We start from the raw sequence: 6,310 nt of genomic DNA, 5'->3' as shown, positions 1-6,310 counted from the left end.
AGCCTTGTTAAAAATCAAATAACACGGAGGACATGGGGAGGTGGAGAGGAGAAGGGAGTTGGGGGAAATTGGAGGAGGAGAAAAACCATGAAAGACTGTGGACTCTGAGGAACTAACTGAGAGTTTTGGAGAGGAGGGGTGTGGGAGGTTGGGTGAGCCTGGTGGATATGGTGGAGGGCACATACTGTGTAGAGCACTGGGTGTGGTGCATAAACAGTGAATTCTGGAACACTTAAATTAAAAAAATAAATAAAAATTTTAAAAATCAAATGACTAAATATAATGGTTTACTTTTGGACTCTCAATTCAATTTCATTAACACATATTGCTACCTTTATGCCAGATTTGTAGTGTTTGTCCTCCAACTTTGGCCTTTTTCAAAGTTGATTTTGCTGTTCTGGGTCTCTTGCCATTCACGTGCTATTCCATGCGAATTATAGGTTAAGTTGTCAAGTTCTACAAAAGAAAAGCTGCTGGGATTTTGATAGGGATTGCATTGAATCTGTAGATCAATTTGAGGAGTACTGTCATCTTAACAATATTAAATTTTCCAATCTGTGAACACATCTTTGCATTTATCAAGTCTTCTCTAGGTTCTTTCAAAAATTTAATAATTAACAAGTTATTTCTAAGTAATAGAATGCTATTGTAAACAAATTTTTCCTTAATTTTATTTTATTTTCTGACTATACTGATGTATAGAGTAGATTTGATATTTGTGCATTGATCAAATATTATGTAACTTTAGTGAACTAATTCATTTATTAGTTTTAATGGATTCCTTAGGATTTTCTATATATAGGATTATGTTCCCTGAAAATATAAGTAGTATTACTTCTTCCTTTCCAATCTGGATGCCTTTTTTAATTTTTATTTTTTTGCTTAATTGCCCTGACTAGATAGACTCTCCAGCACAATGTTGAGTAGAAGTGGCAAGAGCAAACAGCTTTGTCTTGTTCCTAATCTCAGGAGAAAGCTTTAAGTCTTTCACTATTAAGTACAATCTTGGTCTTATCGAATTGAGAAAATTTCCTTCTATTCTTAGTTTGTTGAATGTGTTATCAGAAATATAGAAATGATCATATCTTCTTTAACTTTATTCTATTAATGTGTTATATCACATGGATTTTTTTTTTTTAAAGATTTTATTTATTTGTCAGAGAGAGGGAGAGAGAGTGAACACAGGCAGACGCAGAGGGAGAAGCAGACTCCCTGCCGAGCAAGGAGCCCGATGTGGGACTCGATCCCAGAACGCTGGGATCATGACCTGCGCCAAAGGCAGCTGCTCAACCAACTGAGCCACCCAGGCGTCCCTCACATGGATTTTTATATGTTAAACCAACCTTGAATTTTTGAGATAAGTCCACTTGCTCATGGTATATAATCCTCTTTATATGCTACTGGATTTGCTTGCAAATGCACAAATATGTAGTTAATATTTTACTGAGGATTTTTGTGACTATATCCATGGGCTATTAGTCTGTTCTTTTTTTTTTTTCCCCCTTGTGATGTGTTTGGTTTTGGTATTAGAGCAATATTGGTCTCATAGAGTGAGTGGGGAAGTCTTCCTTCCTCTTCTATTTCTTCAAAGAGTTTGGAAAAACCCTAGTGATACAACGAAGGCCAAGAAAATGAAAGACTTCTTTGTGCTAAATAATTCTACCTTTCTGTGATGATAATATAAGATAATATGTACAAAGATGGACTCTAATGGATAAAGTAATAAATATTTAAAAGACAAAAATCAAGCCAACAAGTTTAGTCCCAGATGAAGTTTACCTACACATAAATTTTTTTTAGAAATAATTTACTTAAGCTATATCACAAATTTATTTTGGACTAGTGATTATCATGTTTCTAAAATGGAAATATAGCACATTCTTTGAAAAGCATTTAAGAAACAAAGCAACATTAATAAGGTAAAAAAATAAAATCCTATCACCTAGAAATAATCATTAGGATATTTTGTGAACACCATTTTAGATTATGTTAGATATCACAGCCATTTAATTCTGTATTTAAATATACTCATTGTTTACCTCCAGTCTCTTTATGTTACCTTTGCTAAAATTTAATGGATATATGAATTGTATTGAAAGTCATTTTGTTCTAGGATTCCTGGGTACTGTGCTTCCTAAGTTGTTTTATGCTTAAGAATATAAATGTGCTTCCTTATATGCAAACAACTTTACTGTGTAGTATTTTTTTTTTATTTCAATTTTCTAGATAGGGTTCTATCATCTAGCATTGAATATTGCTGTGAAGGAATGAGAGCACAATTCAATTTTACCCTGTTACAGGTGATCTTCTTTTTCTGTGTGGAGGCCTAAAGAACATTCTCTAATCCTTGAAATTGAACTTAATTTGACAAGTTTCATCTCAGGTCAATTACTCATATCACTTTTTCAAAAACAAGATGGCCCTTTAATTTGCAGATTCATTTTCTTTAAATCTTTTTTTTTTTTTTCCTGCTGCATTTTTAGGCTCACTGTTTTAGGAATATAAATTAGTCTTCTGGTGGACAATATCCTATACAATGACTAACCTCGCTCTAACCGCTTTAACATTTGTTTTCTTTTCCTCTAACATTGTAGTGATTAATTAGGCATTCTTTTGTGTTATAAATCTCATTTTTGTGTGTCTGTTCGGTTTCTTGCTATTTCATATTAATTTGTTAGATGAAAGTTGGTGTTATTTCAGCCCTTGAGTTGCTTTCTTAACTCTGCAATCTTCTTTTCCATCTCCTATTGTCATTTAATCTGGTGTTCAAGCTCTTGTTTTATTAAGTTAATTTTCTTATTAAATTTTTTCTTTTCTGTCTTTTTTCTTCTTTTATTTTCTTTTTAAAGATCTTGTTCATTCATTTGACAGAGAAAGAGAGAGAGCACAAGCACGGGGAGCAGCAGGCAGAGAGAGAAGGAGAAGCAGGCTCTTCAGGTAGGGAGCCTGACATGGGGCTCGATCCCAGGACTCTGGGATCGTGACCTGGGCCTAAGGTAGACACTTAACCAGCTGAGCCACCCAGGCATCCCTCTTACTAAGTTTTCTTTAGGTGCAGAGTATCATGAACATTTTTATTGTTCCTTAGTACTGAATATGCATAGTATTTTAAATAGTCATGGATGTTTCTTCTTAAACATTCCCCCTTCCCTCTAAACTTTTTGCTGGGACCAATGAAAGCAGGTGGCCTCTCAAAACCAGAAAAGGCAAGGAAATAGATTCTCCCCCAGAGCCTTCAGAAGTATCATAGTTCTTGTGACACCCACTTTAGACTTAATCTCCAGAACTATAAAATAATAAATGTGTGTTTATTTATTATTAATGCCACTAAGTTTGTCATTATTTGTTACGGTACCAATAGAACACCCAAGTGCAGATGGACATAAAATAAGAACATCATGAGACACTGCAAAGAAAATCTACAGGTTTTAGCAAATGCAAAAACAAGAGGAATCAGAACGGGATCAAAACAAGCAATAGTAACTAAATACTAAGTAAGTGGGGCGCCTGGGTGGCTCAGTGGGTTAAAGCCTCTGCCTTTGGCTCAGGTCATGATCCCAGGGTCCTGGGATGGAACCCCGCATTGGGCTCTCTGCTCAGTGGGAAGCCTGCTTCTCCCTCTCTCTGCCTGCCTCTCTGCCTACTTGTGATCCCTGTCTGTCAAATAAATAAACAAATCTTTTAAACAAAATTACTAAATAAGAGTTTTAATCATTTCTCATAGTAAGAAGGGAACTGGACATGTCTATGGAAATTCACTGTGTATTTGTTATACACTCGACTTTAAAGAAATGGGGAGGGTAGCTTTTTTTCAAAAGATTTTATTTATTTGAGAGAGAGAGAGAAATCGTAAGGGATCAGTGTAAAGGCAGAGGGAGAGGGAGAGAGAATCTCAAGCAGACTCTGCCCTGAGTGCAAGCCTGATGCAGGCTCCGTCTTACAACCTTGAGATCATGACCCTGAGATCATGACCCTGGGATCATGAACTGAGACAAAATCAAGAATCAGATGCTCGGGCGCCTGGGTGGCTCAGTGGGTTAAGCTGCTGCCTTCGGCTCAGGTCATGATCTCAGGGTCCTGGGATCGAGTCCCGCATCGGGCTCTCTGCTCAGCAGGGAGCCTGCTTCCTTCTCTCTCTCTCTCTGCCTGCCTCTCAGTGTACTTGTGATTTCTCTCTGTCAAATAAATAAATAAAATCTTTAAAAAAAAAAAAAAAAAAGAATCAGATGCTTAACTGATTAAGCCACCCAGATGCGGCACCTGGGTGGCTTAGTCCTTAAGTGTCTGCCTTCCTCTCAGGTCATGATCCCAGAAGCCTGGGATTGAGTCCCCCATTGGGCTCCTTGCTCAGCAGGGAGCCTACTTCTCCCTCTCCCACTCCCAGTGTTCCCTCTCTCACTTTGTCTCTGTCAAAAAAATAAGTAAAATCTTAAAAAAAAAAAAAAAGCTACCCAGGTGTCCCTAAAATTTTACTTATTTGAGAGAGAGTGTGTGCAGGGTGGGGGCGAGGCAGTAAGAAGGAAAGGGAGAGAGTGCCTTAAGGAGACTCCATGCTAAGTGGAGAACCCATCTCAGGACTTGACCTTACAACCCCAAGATCACGACCTAAGCTGAAACCAAGAGTCGGTGCTTAATCGACTGCACTACCCAGGCATCCTGGGAATGGTAATTTTTGACTGACAAAATTTTTGTCTTATTACTACAGATGATCCTGGATTTAGAAATGGCTCACTGTGTGTATTCTTTCCCAGGATCAGGTAGAGAGTGGGATAGTTCCTTCCCTTTACACTGTGGATGAGCAGTTAACCTCTCCTTGTTCTCCTCTTCTCTGGAAGCTGATCCTAGTGAGAGTTTCAAGGCCTCAACTTTCCCTTTCCATTCGGTCCTCATTTCTGTGCTGTACCCATAGTAGTGAGAGAATATTGGCTTGAATTTTGTTATTTGCAAAATTCATACTCTTTGCATCCTTTCAATATAATCATATATTTCCACCCAAAGACACTCAGTAGACAAAGTTCAGGGGAGAAGATGAGCCTGAATGTTTAAATTTGGGAGTTGTCAGCATACATATGACATCTGATATACACACTAAATGAAGGCGCCAGCTTCAATCCTTATACTAAATCAAAATGAGTAAAGCTCAATTTCTTTTTCATTTCTGTATAAATACATTAAAAAATACATGTAATTAGAAGCTCGCCTAGGGTGCTCTAATTTGCTTTATAAAGCACTGTGCAGGAACACAGAAATCCAAAGGCTGAGTTCTATGAAATATATATTTTCAATTTGATTATAACTGCCAATTGCTTTTCAAAATGCAATGTACTAATTTATGAGCAGCTGATGAAAGAGTTCCTGTTTCTTCACATCCTTTCCTAAACTTTATTATTATCAGACTTCATACCTGTCACTCAGTGAGCTGGCCTCTCCCTTCAGGGATCAGATTCCTGCTCTAACTGGCTAGATGAGAAAACCCTTACTCTCACTTTAGCATAAGACTTCCGACTGTTTTAAGGTCACTGAGAATAAGATATAGTTCCAGAGAAATAAAATTCATTAGTGCGGCAATACACATATGCGAGTTTAGTAAGTTATTCTTTTCTGATCCCTAGCAAATGTTTTAAACATAATCACATTGTAAGGACCTATATAGAAACTGTCCCTGCTCCCCTTCCCCAAGGGGATTTACTTGAAGACAAGTCCCGGAAACCAGCTTCAGGTAACAAAGCCCAGATACAAAGGTGGGTCAGGACAAGTGGAGACATCAATCAGTGGGGGGGTGGGGGTGGGGATGCATACTATCTCCCTAGTTACCAAGGAGTATGGGCCCCACCCTTTGGGAGCCTTTTTGGCGCCAATCCCGATCAAGGTGTAATAGGCTGGTTCAGATGTCTACTAGGGTGAATTGTAACTCAATTGGTCACCTGCAACACCTTGGAGTTTCCTGTGGATGTTATAATCTCATTGGCCACCTGTGCATGGCCAGGCCTGACCGCACGGCGTTTGCTCTTAAAAGCTAGTCTGTGGAACAGGGGCCGCTCTCTCTCTTGTAAGAGGTGCGGCTTCTAAGGTTTGGTTAGATTCTTGATGCTTGGCGCGAAATAAAGCTTTGATTGACCTTCGCTTTGTATCAGTCTCGCTCCTTTAATCACGGACCCATTATAGGGGCATAACATATGGGGGCTCTGTCCGGGATTAAATGACGAGAACTGAGCCAGCATCTGAATTTCTGGGAAAAGCCTCAAGGTAAGATCTCACAGATTTTACTCTGTGGGATCCGCCGATCTCTAGGTGCTCTGTGAGATCGGTT

This window comes from Mustela putorius, unplaced genomic scaffold (genome assembly GCF_011764305.1).
Source record: "Mustela putorius furo isolate JIRA1106 unplaced genomic scaffold, ASM1176430v1.1 tig00003859_pilon_pilon_pilon, whole genome shotgun sequence".
NCBI lineage: Eukaryota > Metazoa > Chordata > Mammalia > Carnivora > Mustelidae > Mustela > Mustela putorius.
This window is presented reverse-complemented; position numbering follows the sequence as displayed.